At 36.4% G+C, this 19314-nt stretch overlaps 1 protein-coding gene and 1 non-coding gene across 2 annotated transcripts in view; one reads left to right on the forward strand and one right to left on the reverse strand.

Moving 5' to 3' along the window:
* LOC101743326 (E3 ubiquitin-protein ligase MIB1) overlaps positions 1-19314 on the reverse strand; it is a 145471-nt gene that overhangs the window by 23678 nt on the left and 102479 nt on the right. The gene's annotated exons all lie outside the window — the stretch shown is intronic.
* On the forward strand, positions 8338-8438 carry Mir133 (microRNA mir-133). Its single transcript, NR_107259.1, has one exon. It is a non-coding gene; the product is annotated as a microRNA mir-133 (primary transcript).

The raw sequence follows: 19314 nt of genomic DNA on the forward strand, positions 1-19314 counted from the left end.
GCTTGCGCCGCGGGTCTCCTTTCAAAAGACATTTACGTTGTAACGATCGCTATCGTGTCCTCGGTAAACAAACAAGTCTACCTCGTATTCTTTATTTTTCTCTATTAGGCTACATGTTTGATTGGCTCGTTTTATTTATTTATTTATTTTCAGGTTTCATAAAAATATATATAATTTTGAAACAAAGTTTGACACTTTTATTTGGAATTTATCGAAAACTTTATAAAGGACATGGGCCACTCTCCATACATTGCACGGCCTACTAAACGAAGTTCAAGGACAGTAATGAAATTAAGTTTAAATAACAGACTATATATCCCTTTTATTATAAACATATTAAAATCAATATTGTTCATGGGGATACAGAAATATTTAAAAAATAAGATAAGAATTTTAGGATATATCATAAGATTTTGCTGTCAATATACTGACACTTTAACATCATCATCAGCTTAAATATTATTTATATTACTATACTTCATAACACAGATAATACCTTATATTAATTTTAAAATACATTAATTAAATATGTTAATATATTGTGCTAATTTTTTGCAATATAATGTTTTTTAGGAAGATTTAATGTGAATTGTTTGAAATATAAATATATTTTACCTATGGCAACTCCTTCAATATTATCAATGTAGCTTAGCCATGTTCATTTCTTTTTGTTTATGATTTTAATTATCCCAGAATTAATAAATATATGTATATAAATACCCTTAAATTTTATAATAAGTATGTAAAAATGAAGTGTTTTTCCTATAGATATTTCATTAATGTCCTTGAGAGCACGAGTAGCTGGCCCGAAAATGGCCCATATCCTTTCTGAATTTTTTTGTACAAGCAATAAATACAACTTCTTTGTATAAATCGATTCGGTTTATACTTCATCTTATAATATTCCTTTATATCAACAATTTGATGATTTCTAAACGCGTTTAAAAAATACATCGTAAAACTGAAAAAGCGGCTAACGAAATTCCTCTTTAATATGCGTTATATCAGTGCTCTTTTTTAGCGACAATCAGCGTAAACAAGCGGGATGTACGGGCGGCAGGGGACATAAATTTTCATTTGTCAAGGTAAAGATAACGAAATGAGTGACAGTATAAACAAAGTGTTCAATGAAAAATGACATTCAAAAATGTAATATGCTACTTGGCTCGTATTTTGTGATAAAAAGTTTCGTTTTTTAAGGTTCTGTACGAAAACGACAAAGAACAGACACTTTATTATATTATAAATCTTATGCGTTTTTACGTCCCACTGTTTGTCTGAGCGACGCAACCATTTTAAATTTGAAAATGTTTTCGCTAAATACACGAATATTTTAATGGTAGGTGTTTTAGCTCGTCTTTTAACGGTATAGCAAAATTATGTATAACTAATTAGGATACTTCATGTACAGGATGTAGAGGACTGAATTAACTACTTTAAAGTTAACAAAAATTTGTGTAGCCCTTTTACAGGTACTTATAATAATAAAAATAAGAAAGACGACACGATAAATTTGAAAAGATGAAAAAGCAAAAAGAAGTGGGTCCGCTAATGCTGTTTGAAATACAATAGATATTTCGAATGTTTTACTGGTACTAAGTAAACCGTATCGGGACGCGGCACGACTTACTTCTACTAAGAGTTATGATACAATTAAAAAGAAATATGTTGACTTCGTTCTCAAAAGTGGACGCTACATGTCTCCCGCTTTTCTTAGTCGTGAGTGAAACCGTCAAAAAAAAGTGGAGACAGTGCTATCGTAGATACGACACGGAACCCTGCCTCTGCCGGAATCCTTTGAGGATACGGAGTTTTCAGCGCGCTACGTCAGCATTCATTTTGACTACGGAACACTGTGCTAAGTTCATTTGGTGTTTATGTTATAATAACAATATGTTGATAGACTATGATGGCAATAATATGTAAAACATTCAAATACATTTTTACCCTTGATTTTTCCTTTTTTCGGGTTAATTTTGTGAAACGATCTTATTAATAAAGATCAATATTTTTTATCGAATAAGTCGATTTTATATTAAAATATCATATTATTTATCAATTTAATTTCAAAGGTGTAGAATACTTAGAATACTTTGCTTTGTACATTTCTATCCCCTATGATTCCAGCATTCCTTACAATGGAAGGTTAGAAATCTAAAATTACAGAATAAATTAAGACAGCAATAATTCTTGTGTAATTGTTTGAAAAGATAATTTAGGGACGGTTTATTGTGTACTGGTTGGATGAGCGTAGGCCGGGACGAGCGTCGCGTAAATTATTACGCTACTAAGGGCAGACCCTGTCTCACACACGAGCATTATTTTACTTTCTAAAATATAAACGTTTATTTTTTAAATGCACTACGTCTACGTATAAAAGTTTTCATTCCTATATTTCAATATTTTATTTTGATTGTTTACTGGAAGGAGATACGGGCGTTGAGAAGTTTGAAGAATATGTTTTAAAAATTTCTAATAAAGCTAGTCCAGCTCGGAATTTAATTTTAAGCTGTACAGATTGTAAAGTGTTAGTAGATATAAATAAAATTAATTACGAAAAGCGCTGTTTCGTGCGTTTTTGTTAGGGACTTCGGAATGGCATGTTTATATTGTATGGTCTGTTTATTTAAAAGTTACACTGAAAGTTATGCTAGTTACTCATATATCTGATTATTGTATTTATCCGAATATTTAATTCCTTAATTTATTTTAATGTGCTTAAAATTGATTTAAATATTATTAATTTAAATTATATTATAATATATAATTTCGAAAATATTTCAGATTTGAATGATTTCGTCCGCACGACTTCTCACTGTCAGATTTGCTTTTAAGAGAGAAGCGCCTTACTTGAGCATCGTTTTGCGTTAGTATGCCAAATGTGATTGATGTCTTGTGTCTCTCTCCATAATAAAATTCAGTAAGTTCAGCCCATGACTGTGATAAGAAAGCTGTGGCTACTTCCATGTTTTTTTTTTCTTTTTTTTTGTATCCTTGTAGGCAGATGTGCATACGGCCCACCTGATGGTTACCGTCGCCTATGGACTTCAGCAATGCCAGGGGCAGGGTCAAGCCACTGCCTACCGTTAAGTACTCTCCACAAGCCTCATTTGAAGAAGGACATGTCGTAGCGCTCGGAGAACACCGTGGAGGGGAGCTCATTCCAAGGCCGGATGGTACGTGGCAAAAACTATCTCTGGAATCGCACTGATTCAGGTAGTATGGATGACCTCTACTCCGGTGGCGGGCGGTGCACTCCCCACGGAACATACGGTACAAAACACAGAGAGAAGCGAAGCCCCTCCGCAGACCCAGAGGTTCCAAACGATCCGTGAGAATGGGATTATCGACAATCCGAACAGCCCTCATTTGTATGGAGTCAAATGGAAGTATGGAGCTGGTATTTGGGAGCCCCGGTTCAGAGATGGGAGCAGTACTCCACGCGAGGCCGGACTTGTGCTTTATAAAGCAAAAGTCTTTGTCCAGGCGTGAAGTACCGCTTTGCTCTGTTAAGGACTCCCAGCATTTTGGACGCCAACTTGACCTTGCCTTCCAAATGACTCCGAAATTAAGGTAATTTATTATCGAAAAAAAGTCGTCTACATTTAAGTATTACATCAAGCTTTATAATAATAGTTAGGAATTCTCATATACTCAGCACAGAATAATACCAAAGTGTAATGCATCGGTCTAGAAAAATGTTGTTTAAGAACGATCATGGATGTTCTAACTAGGTGTGTAAAAAGATATGCTACATGTGATAAACATTATTTATCACGTTTCGGGAAAAAGCAGCTGTCTTCCGTAAGGGTGTTGGAAGGCGACAGTAAACCAAGAAAACTAAAGCAGCTGCGAAGCGTAGGCAAAAGAAATATTGTGCATACTTTTTCAGACAGTTGTTGTCTGCACCGTCTTGCTTAAAAGACAAAGGGCATGTTAAAAGAAATGTTGATTTCTTTATTTTCCCCAGAATCAATGTTTTGGTTAAAGTTTAAAGTTACGATAGCAACTTCAAAAATCACAAAAATAAGAGACCCTAGACTAGTCCATACCTTTTCAAATGTTTTAAATCAAATGAAGAAATGAAAAATGTAGTGGTTGGTAATCATTTTGAAAAAAAAAAGATGTGTGGTGTCGTGGGACACCGGATAGGAACGAAGTTGCTTATTATAAAAATATTAATTTTAAGTTCTATTCGAGGTATAAAGAAAATAAAACTGGAGGTTTCGCAACAACCCACGGTCATTCGGTAACGTGTGAATTTATTGTGGTACACTTCATTCATGGTTGTTTGCTTAAGAGTTACGGTATCGCGCAAACGAACGCTCTGAGATCGTGGTCAATGAATGATAAAAAAAATATATTTTTTGTACATTATTACAAAGCTAACTCGTACACTGTGTGCATTACTAATAAAAAACTTACGTTTCGGACGTTTTTTCCCGGTTAGGGTACCCCTCCGCATCGTCCCATAAGGAACTTCGTTCCAAAAACACACCCACGCACAAGAAATTACTTTGCAAATAAAATGTTTTCTGAATATGTTAGTTTCGCAAAACTATGCCATTTTAGAGAGAGAAATGGGCGAACGCCCTTATCCAGCGTGACAGATCAGTGCGGAGAGGGATAAGCTCTCCTTATCTCGTCACGCCGCCTCCTCGAAATGCTGCACTCGCAGAAGTGGAGCATCACCTTCCTTGTCTCGTCGTTGCTGGGCATCGTAGCCACAACGGTTAGCAGCGACAACTCCGGTCCTACAATACACATACAAATTCCTACAATACAAACAAGACACGGCACTGCCCTAGCCATGAGGGGCAGTGCGGGAGCGTGTGCTCGGTCGTGTCCTCGTCGCACTCAAGATGAGGTACCCCGTCGTTGATTCCCTTTTGAGAAAAAATAGTATGTGGGATATCTGCCTGCGGGAGTCGCATCGCGAGATACGAATACATCAGGCTTCTTGCCGTTTAGGCCACAATGATTTCACTACTACTACAGGACTATTAGTTACCTTAATATCCAGAAAAATACGTTTTATGATATCCATTTAGGGTATTTAATGTTATAATATAAATAGAGTAAATATCAGCAAGATACTACTTCATTTTAATTTATATTTCTACTTTCTGGAACTTTTTGAATTCACAATTTATTATTATTATCATATTTCACAAAATGGCGCCCTGTAAGTAACGATTTTGGCCTCCATTCGAAGAGACCTTGTCAGGCTACAAGTAATAAATGAGCTCAGCTAGCTATTTGTTTCGATCAAACAATCCAGTAGTAAGTAGCCCATAGATTTTTTCAGACACAATGTGGCATTGGATACTTTCGTTGTTCACTATTTCTCAATATTATAGTGTACTTGAAAAGATTGCATACAAAAATCACTAAAATGCATTAGCGAAGCAGCTGCCTTTGGCTATAAGGTCTCCTTCGGAGACGCTCGGGCAGCTGTTAGCAAATCCTACACCTCCTGGTTGAGCCCGTGCTGGCAAGGCCTCTGGGCCATAAGTAATACTTTCTTTCTTATACACTCAATATCTATTTTGAGGATGCTGTGCCAGAAAAAATCATATGTTTGATTTTGAAAGAGAGATATATCTTGGTAATGAAACAAACAGCCACCTGTTTATTTACTTGATAAATTATTTAAAACCTTTGATGGCATTTCGGATTCGCAATAAGGGTACATTGAAACAGGGTGCGCTGCCGCGGACATACACCGAACAGTATTTGGACGTAATTAAAACAAACAGGAGGAGGTTCGCCACTCCTATCTAATTGCGTTCGTCGTGTTGAAATAATCACAGAAGCTCTGACAGAGTATTGGTAAATTACGATTGCCATTGAAACGTGATCCCTATATAAAACGTTTGAATATTATGATTGACAATCCAATTAATTTTAACATCTGCTATTGGTGCTGAGTTTTGTATAGTAAAACTAAGTCTTAAAATTAATTGTGTATTATTACATAAGTCACAATATAATTGAAAAACGGCTGTTTCACCTTTTAAGTTGGAACACATAATATGTAACTAACTAACTGCTTAGCGGCGCCCGTAAGTGAACTTACATATGTGTTCCAGCTTTAAAGGTGGGACAGCCGTTATTTAATTACAATGTGACTTATGTAATAATTTAGGTACCCAGCTTACGGGTGCAATTTCACTATACCGCACAAAATAAGCCCAATCACCAGTAATTATTCAAATTTATTTTTTGTAGATTCTGTTTTTATTACACGATGTTATTTCCGTATTTAAGAGGTCTTTTGAGAATAAGTAAGTGGTAGTAGGTACGTGTAGAAAAATATATAGGTACCCGTCGTGGGATTTGAACTCTTGCGCTGTCGCATCACTAGACATTATGCTACGGACGCTTAATTAAGTAACAAGCCAGAAACTATTTAACATTTACTTATTTATTAGATTGGGTTTGTTGTGAGCCCATACGGTAGGAACAATCATACAACTGCACCCTTAAATCTGACTAAGTAGCATTCATAAAACTAGCGATGTGGTGTTGGCCTAAAATTGCACCACCACATCTCATCCATAAAGGAAGATTTAAGGGTTCACAGAAAAATGAGTCGCATTTTTTGAGTATTATACCAGCGTATTGCGATAGCCAATCGGTATTTACTGCGGACGTACTACATATTAGCCGGCACGAGTAGGTACTACCATCTCAACATTACTTACGGGCTCCAAGTAGCCATTTAACCGCAAGTAGGCCGTGAGCTGAGAAATGCTTCTACATTAAGAGGATCAAGAGTATGTTTGAATTTTTTTTACAGATTTAAAATTTGCTGTCCCAATTTCTAAAATTGTGACCTAAATTGTGAAATGTTTTGAGTTTTGATAAAGTTCGAAGTTTAATTCAGAACTAATTTTAGTTTATTTTATTATCTGTAGCATTTACAAGTAACCACCACTAGAGTAGTGCAATTTGTTAATTTTTAAGAAGTTAAGTTGTTTGCAGAAACGGTGAGCATGGGTGTCGAAGCTGCAGACGGCGCAGACAGTGCGGCTCGTGGTAGCGGCGACGGCTGCGGGGGCTGCGCGGCCGGGGAGCGCGGCAGCGCGATGCTGCGCGCCTCTCAGTCGAGACGCGATGTCCGCCCGCCCTAGCCGCCCGCCCCGCCTCCTCTTCGCATACCTTCATTCGACACTCTCATATTACGAAATATCTTTAATTAAAACCCATCGAACGCGGTCTTATGTTTACTGCACAACTTTTTGCGGTAGCTTGCATTTTAAGATTTATCTTGTCCTCCATTTCGATCTATGCGCGAGTTTAGATGTCAAATAATTTCGAAGCTTTCGGATGGACCGGAAGGGGGCGGGAGGGCTGACGGATTCGGAGGGTTGCGGGGCGCAGAGCCCCTCGCGATGCGGGGTTAGTAGGTTCGCGATGTCGCGTCGTCGTCGGTCGGAATGCATTCGCGGACGTAGAGCGGCGACCTAAGGTGCCGCGCCGATTTTCACCTGGGCGGCTGAGGTCGCTCACCTCTTTTTTAAATGAGAAGTTCAAATTTACCTTTCGGGTTGTTTCGGATTACTATTATCTAGTAACAGTTGTTTAAACTCCCAAACATAGATTTATTTTTAGGTTCAACGTCTCAAGATGCAAGGTCAATTTTGCTAGGTGTCAACGAACCCCTCGTTTATACGTCAGGTCGATGACGTCGGGATATCACTTTGAAACTTTGGCACCAGCAACATTTTAATAGAGAAATTAAATGGAATCAAACGTTTTATTTAATAGATGTGTTGTGTTCTAAAAATGAGAGGAACAGGAGAAGAATCGAAAATTTAAAGTGTCGAGACGAAGAAGGAAGACGGAAGTGTATAATGACGTGCGGCGTTCGAGGAGGCCACAACTTTAACCCTGCCCGAATTAGTGCACCGGACGAGATTAAAATAGCGAGGCGGCGTGTACAGTTACATGCGGCGCGTCAATGTCGGCCCGCCGGCCGGCTTTCGGCGGGTAAGCTAACACTGCGTCTGATTGCAGAACTCACTGAGACCAGCCCTATATGTGGAGGCGGACTCCGCCGCCGCCGCGCCGCGTACGCCCTCGCACCGCTCACTACGAGCTATTTCTGAACTCATCTCTTCCACTCTGTACACGCTAAATTTTACGCTTTTCTAAATATAATATAAGCGCGCTACAATGAATTATAAAAGCATAGTTCTCATTCTTCACACCTACGCATGTATTTAGCCGCTGTAAGAAAAACACGGTAATCAAGAATAACAGGAACGTTACAAAAACAAACGAAGAGGTTCGCTATTTCAAGAAAATCTTCAAGAAACTGAACGGCGTACGAAAGCGAGAGCGTTGTTCGCTTTAGCTGGTTGACTTCGGGTCAAATTGTCATTTTCATATCATTTGGTCCCCTTCAACCAGCTGTAGTTAACATCTGCTTTGCTTTCCAAGTGATAGAAAGATGAATCGAAAATCCAAGAAACAAGAAAATTATTAAGTTTAAGATATTTCAAAATGTATCCGTATAAAATATTCTAGTACTCGTAATACTGAATGTTGTAAATGCGCTAATTGATATTTATATTTTAAATTCGGAATGATATTAGTATAACATAATTAGAATATACGTAATTTAATTTTATTATTAATAATTTATTAATTATTATACGAAAACTGTCATTTAACGAATACGATTTAGTCCGTTTGAAGATATAAAAATTATAAAATTTTGGAAATTCCGTAATGTGCAAAAAGGTACATTCGTTTTTATGATTATAATTGTTACGTTAGGACGTCTAAATTCGCATGAACTGAACCAGAGTCGTAAGCCGAACCAAAATTTAGTACCGAAGGTTTGATAGCTTTACATACTTTTTTTCATCGAGGGAAGACTCTAGGGAAAATAAGCTTTCAGTAGGTTATGGATAAAGTCGTTTGTGCTTTTGCTTTTGTAATATCGATTGGAGGTAGCGAAGGTTTTCGGAGTTCTCACGCGAGGGAGGATCATAACGCGCAGCGCACTTTGATATTATAACAAGATTACCCGAGGAACCGCTAACAACCTGACGATTCCACTACAGCCCGCATCGAATTATATTTATATTATATTCCTTTTTCTTCTAAGAGAGTTTCCTGAATTTTTTCTCCGAATGGAAAATTTCATAAACTTAGAACTTTCGTAGTTTCCATTTTATATTTGACAAACGATTTCTATAAAATTAATCAGTCCAAACTAGTTAATCCGTAGTTTGGAATTAGTTATAAAAACGCACAAACAAAATTGCATGAACGACTTTATTAGCGATGTACGACTGTGTATGTTAAGCTCTAGTAAGACTAGGTTTTTTCTAGAAATTATTATTTCATCATTCAGTTTGTATGACAATTTCATATGATTTGTACTTTATTATCACTAAACTAGTTTCAATGAGTAAAACACATTTGTTAGTTCCTTAGATTTTCGTACTTTGTCTAAGTAAATTAAGACTGATTTAATGATTCGTATCCAGCAAAGAGTCATTGTAGTATGTATGGGATCACTGTATTAATACTATAAAATATTACTTTACATAAATATGGATTTAACTAACTACATATAGATAGAAGTGAACTTATAATTTTGTAAGATAAAGTTGAGTAAATACAGTCAGTAATGCGGTAATCAGAAAAACATAGACTTCTAAAACAACCTAGCAGATCAAAATAAAAACATTCACGAAATAGTGTTTTTTCGCATGTTCTGAATTTATTTTATTCGGTTGTTAAAAATCCATAGACACCTTACTCGTGTTCTGAATTTTACGTGCTAGTGTACGGTTGTATGTATTTTTAGTTTTCCAAAACATGCGGCACTGAACTGTTATGTTTGTATTTCCTGTGTATCATTCTTTAGATTATCTCGATCGTCATTTTTATTAATAAACGCAGTAACTAACGGAGCATCTATGATTTATGGACATTCACAATTAATAACAAATTCATGATTAAAATGAAGTAAAGTACGACAAACACGTAAGTTCTAAACTTAACAATTTTAATTCCAGGTACTTTTCAATTTATTATGATATCTTCAACATTTCATAAAACTGTAAAAACTAGTGCTGGAATTATTCATAATCTGATCACCGAATCGTGTTCTTACATAAAATCAGTTGATCTTTTTACTCTCTTGTAGATATATTCCAATATTCGAGCTCATTTATTACTCACATTTCGTATTATAAATATGGAAAAATTGTACGTATATTTTATTACCGACTTTGTCACAAGATAAGTTTTTGTTATCCGGGGAAATGTGAGGGAGTGTCTGAGGGAGGTTAACAAAAACGCTAGAGGCTGCAGGCGGCGGACGGTTTTCTGCGGTGCGACTTTGGACCATAAATCAAAAGTGTTTAAGGAGCTTCCACACACACATACACAGGAAGTATCGTATTATATTATTGATACTATTTATGTTTCCATTGTTATATTACGTAATTCAGATTTAAGATCTAAAATATATTCAAGGCTATTCCTAGCATTTTTGTCACTATTTTAATTTCAAAGATAAGTTATTACGTAAATTACTGTTTGATGAACATTAAATGTGAAGTTCAGTGAATAAACTCAAAATACCTTAAACGAGCCAAAGCATTAAGCCCCTGATCCTATAAAGGATGTTTATAACGCTGAAATTGGAACCTTTAATGTTATAGGGATAGATAAATACTTAGTATTATAATATAGATACTTAGTATCGTATTTATCTATAGGGTAAAAGTACAAAATATATATCGAGATTTAATTTTAAACTTTTCTATGTTAACATTAAATTTAATTTCAGCAATATTACTGTGTTGAGTCGGTGGCGCTTTAGCTGAATACGACTTAGAAGGAAATCACCTGGCAGGCCATTAACCTAATTCACGGACGCAAAGACAGGGCGGAGACGCGGGTGGCGTAGCGCCTGGTTTAATATCGCCTCGCTACCGGTAATAAGATGGAAATAAGGCAGTGGTGAAGAAGCCGGGCCAATCATTTTCTGTTCGCAACTTTACACCGTCAACGTACAAATTACGAAAATTGTAAAACATATCATTTTATAATATATATATTTTATTTATTGTGTAGATGGATAAAGTTAACTGCTCATCTATTGTCACTGGCGCTTATAGACATTACAACGTGAATGCCATGATCAACTCTGAAACATGGAGCTCGAACTCTCAATTGTATTGCGTAAGGGCTATTTCACCTCTAAAACCGGAACGCAAGACAGCTTCACACCACAAAAAGGCACAACACTAGTGCCTACTTGCGGAGGCTTACCAGTATATGCAGGTTGGCGAACACAATAAGTTGGTATATTATTTAAAGAACACTGCTGTCCATTCTCCGGTGAATTCTTTTGTCGGCTTTTATTACGACAATCAGGGAAGAGACGGAGTGGTGCTACTCTAAACCGACACCGCACGAGTGATCACATTTTCTGACCAGGGGTCTGAGGGTTTCCTTTCCAGCAAAGCCCTACCGATTATGATAAATACTTTTCAATTATTTCTTTAGACATTTAATTATTACATTTTTTAATAACATGTTCATTTTGGTATTTTATTTATTTCGGCGGTATTTAATTATTTTTTTCGCTTAGATGGGTGAATGAGCTCGCGGCCCACCTGATGTTAAGTGGTTACTGGAGCCCATAGACATCTAAAACGTAAACGCCGCCACCCACCTTGAGACATGAGTTGTAACGTCTCACTTTTAACAGTACAATGGCTGCCCCGCCCTACAAACCGAAACGCATTACTGTTTCACGGTAGAAATACGGTAAGAAAATAGAAATACGGTGATGGTACCTACCCGTGCGGATTCACAAGACGTCTTACCACCAGTAATTACGCAAATTATAATTTTGCGGGTTTGATTTTTATTACACGATGTTATTTCTTCACCGTGGAAGTCAATCGTGAACATTTGTTAAGTACGTATTACATTAGAAAAATTGGGACCTGCCGGCGGGATTCGAACTCCGATGTATCGCTACATATGAATGCAGCGGACGTCTTATCCTTAGGCCACGGCGACTTCAAAGATAGTAACTTAAGTATCTTTTTCTCGTCTGATTGTCAAACGATTTTCTTGAATTTTTTTTTCACTAGCTATTGACGGGCTGTAGTATTACATTAATTGATTTGGAAAAGTCAGTTTTGTTTTGTAATTTTAAGATGATAGAAAACATTATACTCGTACATAAGATAAATCGAAATCGTGAGATGTCAGTGACTATTTTCGAATTTTGATCATTGGTCGAACAGCAGTTAACATTAATTGGAAGGAAGGTTCAGAAAGGCAGGCATTAATTATTGAGCCGCCATGATTGTGATAAAATACGATTGAAACTTCAGCTACATGTTTCAAGATTGTCGGCGTCATTCACACCGTGGTGTCTATAAGTTCCATGGAAGAGTTGCAATGTATGTGATTTAACAAAAAATCTAAATTATAAAATGTATAATTCATACTAATCGTATTTGTCAGCATTTTTGTATCTTATCGTTAAATAAAAGTTGAATTTATTTATTTATAAAAATACGATCAATATAATTGTATTATTTAATAATAAAAAAGTGCACTTTACACACGGTACAAGTGAGTTAGTTTCTCACTCTGAAGTATCTCATTTTCTCGCTGGTTAAATCCTACAGATATCCTATAGTGTCCCGTCCCATTTGTCTCTTTTTAGTGTTGTTTTGTGTGTCATCACATGTAGATGGAAATTTAAGCTTACGGTCCTCCCGGTACTGAGTGATTGCCGAAGCCCATAGATAATCACAAAGTGAATGCACTCGTTATTAGTTCACCTTGAGACATGAGGTCGGAGTCTCAATAGTATTGTTACGGCATTCATTCAAAGCGTGACATATTACTGCTTCGACTGTTCTGCTTTATTTTATTTTACAATAACGCACCGGGATCCTAGTGTGGTTTCAGGTTCAATGCGACTGGTAGAAAATAGAGGAAATGCAATAAATTTTCATTTCCGGCGGATTAAAGCACAACGGGTGGTTGAATTAAATATTTCAGGTGTGCCGTAGTTCCGAGTTAGCACGGAGGTTGATGAAACGACATACTCCGCACTCGGAGGCTAGAGGGAAAATTTAATTACTGTTTCACAGTTGAGAGCCACCGTTCAACACAATTTTAAACAGCAAAGCACGTCTCTACAATGTTGAACGAGTTCCATTGCTATTGTTGTTCGTAATGTCGCTGGAGATATTTCGACTTACTTTTATATTTCACGTCATTTCAAAATCATAAACCAAGTTTTGATTTTCAATTTGCTGGACAACGTGATGTTTCCTATTTCGATTTGGTTTAACCACAATACCTTTAAACATACATCTACATTTTTCTGTAGAGAAGCAGTAATGCAGTTTTAAGCAATGATATAATTATAATTTCGACTCACCTTTTGATATCTATGGGCTCTGATAAACATTTAACATGATGTGAGTCGTGATTTCGTCCAATCTTATACCTTTAAACGAGCAATTCTTGTATATTAATATATATGTATATAATCTGAATCTCGGAAACGGCTCCAACGATTTTCATAAAATTTAGTATACAGGAGATTTCGGGGGCGATAAATCGATCTAGCTACGATTTATTTTCAGAAAATGTTGTTTTATTCGTGTTTTCAATAATCTACTCTTCCCGACATCTATTGGCGAATAATAATACTATTTTTCTTAATTGAGGACAACTAACCGCTTTAAAGACACAACAAGATGGCGTTATCAAAAAAAAAACAGAGCAAAGCTCGGTCATCATCTAGTAATTATCTATTGCAACAATCTTAATATTATTGACACGCATTTTTTTCATGACGACTTTTTTTTATATTTAACGATCACATAAATGTCGCATGTGATCAGCTATGTATTGCACTTGTATAACGATCAGCTAATGGGATATGAATGAAGGCGGCATGGTGATTGCGGCAACGGTACACACGGTAGATCTAATGGAATTCACTTGTACGCAAACACGCCGCAGAACGCCCCTCACTATACCTGAATCGCTAAGCGAATAAATACCAAAATACTTCAGTATTTTACTCGTGCGTTGTGTCGTCAATTTCGTCGCCAATAAAGTTCTTTTTTAAAATGTCAGTCTAATTTCAGTATGAAATGTTCGAGTATGTGTCTGTTTTCTACAACTAAACTAATATATTTTTCTAGTAATGTTTAAAACAATCTTTCTGAAGCCAAATTTAACTTTAAAGGCCACTGCTGCTAAAAATTGTGTGAAAGACTCGTGGATTTTTTTATTTACCAGTATTACTTTTTTGGCTATAAATTGAAAACGGGATTACAGTAATCCGCATAAATTCAAGACGATTATTTAATTACAATAGAATTATCATTACAACAAGCAACTGGTTCAGCATGAAGGAGTACCAAGAGGTTTTATTATCAGATAATTAAATTATCTGATGAAAAAAGCGAGAAATTATTTATAGGTTCATACACATATTTAGATGGTACTGGTAGAATGGTACGACAAATAAACACGATGTCAGATGTTTAAAGACTGGCTTTTTTTTTTGCTTAGCCGACAACGAGCTCACAGCCAACCTGATGTTGAGTGGTTACCGGACCCATAGACATCAAAAACGAAAAATCCGCCACCCAACCTGTGACATGAATTCAAAGTTACAATTCTATTGTATAACGGCTGTCCCACCCTTCAAACAAAAAAACATGATTGCTTCGTGACAAAAATAGGCATATTACTTGTCTTTAATATTACGTAAGCTGTCATTGCGCCGAATTTCCAAGAAGTTTCCTTGCAAATTCCTTAGAAATATTGGGATTCTTAGAATCGCGATTGCGCGCGGTGTTTAAGGTTTGAGTCTATTTAGAAAATAAAGCAAAGTTAAAACTCTTCTCAAGAGTGAATCGGTACTTCATGTCTTGATAACGACTAAGGTTTTACAAAGCCTGGAAGTCCAAAGCTCAAAAGCCGAACCTGATAGCCTTTCGTGGAGTAATAATCGTATCTCTGGGGTGGAAATCCCAAGTACCTACTTGGACTCCATATAGGAAAGGGCCGTTTGGATTTTCCGTAATTTTGATCTTACGGCTTAGAATTTCTAGCTCTACGGAGTGTCTTCGGTTCGTTTTGTTTTATTATACATGGAATGTACTATGGGGAGTTCTAAAAATAATAGTTTCAGATGATTGTGTCATTAATTTTTTATCGTCCCACCGATGGCCGTCAGAGCAGAGATCCAGTCTACCTAGGACCATTGCCACCATCCACCATCAGTACGTTTTCTTTCTTGCTACGTACCACCCGGCCTCAGAATTAGCCCCCCTCCATGGTTATTTTTGAGGCCTGTCACCCTTCTTCAAACGAGGTTTGTACATGTAAAAAAATCTGTTGTCCGTAAAGTTGGTTTACTGACGATAGTTGAATGTGACAACGTCATAAGAAAATACTGATGGAATGGTTTCATTTTTCAATTATCGCAATTATCGTTGCTATAAACAATTGACACCACATTCACTTTTTACTGAACTTCATACTTGACGAAAACATGTAAATGTATTATTGTATAGCAGCTGTTTACGCGGATGCATCGCTCAAGTAGGAGAGAGACAGATGTCGAACGCTGCCGAACGCGGAGCCGATTGTCGCTCGTTGCGCGCTCTCGCTTGCACTTCAAGACTTAAATGGAACGCCTCAGAGCGAGGTAGCGCCGCATGAGTCATGTTTTTTCGTGCATGCAGCCGGCTCCATCGAATTATAAGACGTTGTCACGTCAATAACAATAATAATGTAATGCAATAGTAATGTCAATGATACCTGGAGGTCCAAATGTTACTCTGCGTAATAGCCGTTGAACGTTAATTGCGAAATTGTATGTACATATATTAGTTGAAATAGATAATAAATTAAATTTCTATTATTTATATTTATTTGGATTTTTAAACAAAGATTACATCGGAACGACGAATCTTTTTTTATTTTTATCCCATAATAGTAGGTAGATTTTATTGAAATGTGGACACAAAGACGCCGTGCGGTTTTCTCGAAGCCTTAGTTGGCCTTAAACCAGATTGAAGTGCTTAGAATTCCTTACATAAGCGCTCCGCTATAATATCGGAAAAGAGATCAGAAGTTAATCTATCGGCAACATTCCACGCGTTTCGCCGGAAGGCACCGCCGCCCGCCTCCGCCCGGGACTCTATGGCTCCCGTGCACGCGACCGCGCCCTCGTACAAAATCATCGATCCTTATTTTTGCAAGATAGCATTGCAACAATTAATCAACAAATTCATTAAAGCTCTATCATCGTTTATAAGCATGTCGGCGAATAAAAAACTAACTCATTTCGTATGTAAATATGTACGTATTTCTTAGAATGACTTGGCTATTGTAGAGAACTATTTGTCATTTGAATTTATTTATAGATTTACTGTATGATAAAGCATGTCAGTAAAGCAGAGGTAACACAAAAGATCGATCAGTTTACCAAAATATCTAAAGAGTGTCGAGTCTCCGAAAACTTGACATTTGTTGGTATCGTAAAAATATAATGGTATAACTTGTATTTTTACGAGCTCCAGAAGCCTGATCATTAAACAACCGAGATGAGTAAACGTAAAAACATGTCCTTAAACTATATGACATGAATATTGTAGTTGTTGAATGCGATTTTTTTATTTTCATTTGTACTATTGGACTATTCATTGGAAATATTATTTACTAGCTGACCCAGCAGATTTCGTAGTGCCTCAATCGATAAATAAAAGACCTAAACTTTTGTTTAAAATAAACTTAAAACAAACAAAAGGAATCCGTCCGACGGGGGGCACATGAAAGGGAAAACAAAATTGTCATTTTTATTTAATTCCGAGCATTTTCATATTTATCTACCTTTTAAACCTTCTCTGAACTTCCACTAATAATTCAAGACCAAAATTAGCCAAATCGGTCCAGCCGTTCTCGAGTTTTAGCGAGACTAACGAACAGCAATTCATTTATATATAAATTTATTGAACGTAGGAAGAACAATGTTGCAATAGATGCTTCTTCTAAACTAAAAGTTACGACTGTACACGGCCATTACAGATTTCCGCAATAAATTGAAAAAATGTGTAACTAAACTAGACTTAGAATAACTTAGGGAACAATAATAACAGTAAGCATAATGATTTAGCTGTCCTTTTTATATTATACTCTAATGTTTCAAACTGTCTTATAGTAGAAACAGTTAATATTTTTACAATAGCGCCGTAAGATTGCACAACGAAAAAATAAATACTTTTAAATTTATTGTAAAATACATTATAGGTGACGTTAATTAAAAAAAAAACCTTAATAAGGAAGGAATCCTGAAATAAATATACAAGTGTTAAGAATGTTTATTTATACTTTTGGCAATTATTAAAATGTTTAAGATAACGTTTATTTTTGTAAACTAAGTGTGCTCCCTAGTTTCAGATTTGTATGTGGCAAAAATAACCTCAGAAAACGCACTATTGATGAACATGGTAGTGGTGGTCCGTAGGCGGTCCAATTTTGAAAGAAGATGAAGAGAATTAACCATTCGATTCAAAACAGAGAACACCAAACGCTCAGCAGACCTAGAGGTTTCAATCGATCGAGTTAAAAACAAGTAGCTGGTAGTTTTGCTTTATTTTTTAAGTTATTTTGATACTGAACACTATTTGATTCATCTACATATACAATCCGTGTACTATCGGAAGCTTAAAAGGATACGGAAACCACCACAAACTTTGGCCCATCAGCTTATTCTAGCAGATGGTATATTAATTATCAGATATACATCATTTTATATACAAATTTCATTTAAAAATACTCTTCGATACGACTTAACACAGGGTGGGCCTGTAAAGAGCACATCTAAAGTAAAATAAAAAATAATCTGACATAATAATGTCAAATGCGAAGCTTCTGCAGTTGTAAGTAATGAGATTTTCCATAAGAACATAAGAACCAAGGGGGTTCCTATCGTATTCTTATTCTTCACCAAAATGTAAGTGGCCCAATAGGCCCTGCTTTAGAGTCCACGGTATCCAAAAATTCATCAAATACAGCTCAGCGTTCAGCCATGAAAATCGATCGGACAGACCTATAGTAAATTGAAATGAAGTCGTCGTGGGCGATGCACCGGTGTTCGAATCTCAGGCGGCTACTAATTTTTCTAATGAAATACGTACTCAACAAATGTTCACGATTGACTTCCACGGTGAAGGAATAACATCGTGTAATAAAAATGAAACCCGCAAAATTATAATTGCGTAATTACTTGTGGTAGGACCTCTTGTGAGTCCGCGCGGGTGGGTACCACCACCCTGCCTATTTCTGCCGTGAAGCAGTAATGCGTTTCGGTTTGAATGGTGGGGCAGCCGTTGTAAGTATACTTGAGACCTTATATCTCTAGGTGGGTGGCGCATTTACGTTGTGGATGTCTATTTGCTCCAATAACCACTTAATACTAGGTGGGCTGTGAGCTCGTCCACCAAACTAAACCTAAAAAATAATAATTACACATTTATAATAAATTAAGTACGGAATTATAAATATATACAATGTCTGTCTGGAATGAATGATCAATCTAGAATCAATCTCTGTCTGCTACAAGCTACACAGTACTTCATGCTTCCACGACCGTCGTTTGTTAGCTGCAAGTCGTTTTGAAGATTTGCTATTGTAGAACGAAGGGCGTAGAAGTATTTCCGAAAAGCAAAATAAAAGGTTTGTGTGTTTAGAGTGCGCGCGTTTGTGGTCGGGAGGCAAGCGACCGACAATGTGGCTCGCTACCGGGAATAGATTCCTTTAGTCACATTTATGGCTAATATATTCATGAAAGTTTCACAAAATATTTGAGCGTGTTGTTGCTATTTTGTTACAAGTAGGATGCAGACAAAATACACATATCGTCATTTATAGACTTATGTTGCGTTATTGTTTAAATGGTTTTGTAATAAGTTTTTATAATTTGAGATACCAGTGTTACTCATATTTTTCGATCGCAGTAAAACACTCAGTCTGCAAGACGAATGTTATTATTCGTTTGTTACATTACATTCATTAGAACCTAGGAATTTGTTATATATTAATGTTCTAGAAACGCATTTTTAGTATCCATTATGTAAGCGGGCTGCCCGTCCACTTCCGACAGAAGTATGTATATAACAATAATTATAAAACATACCTTTACAGTGTACACGTAAACACAAGCCGAATCTCTAAATATAGTCTCTTATATTCATTGATTCATTGAATTTAAATATTCCT

Source organism: Bombyx mori, chromosome 4 (genome assembly GCF_030269925.1).
Source record: "Bombyx mori chromosome 4, ASM3026992v2".
NCBI classification, from domain to species: Eukaryota; Metazoa; Arthropoda; class Insecta; order Lepidoptera; family Bombycidae; genus Bombyx; species Bombyx mori.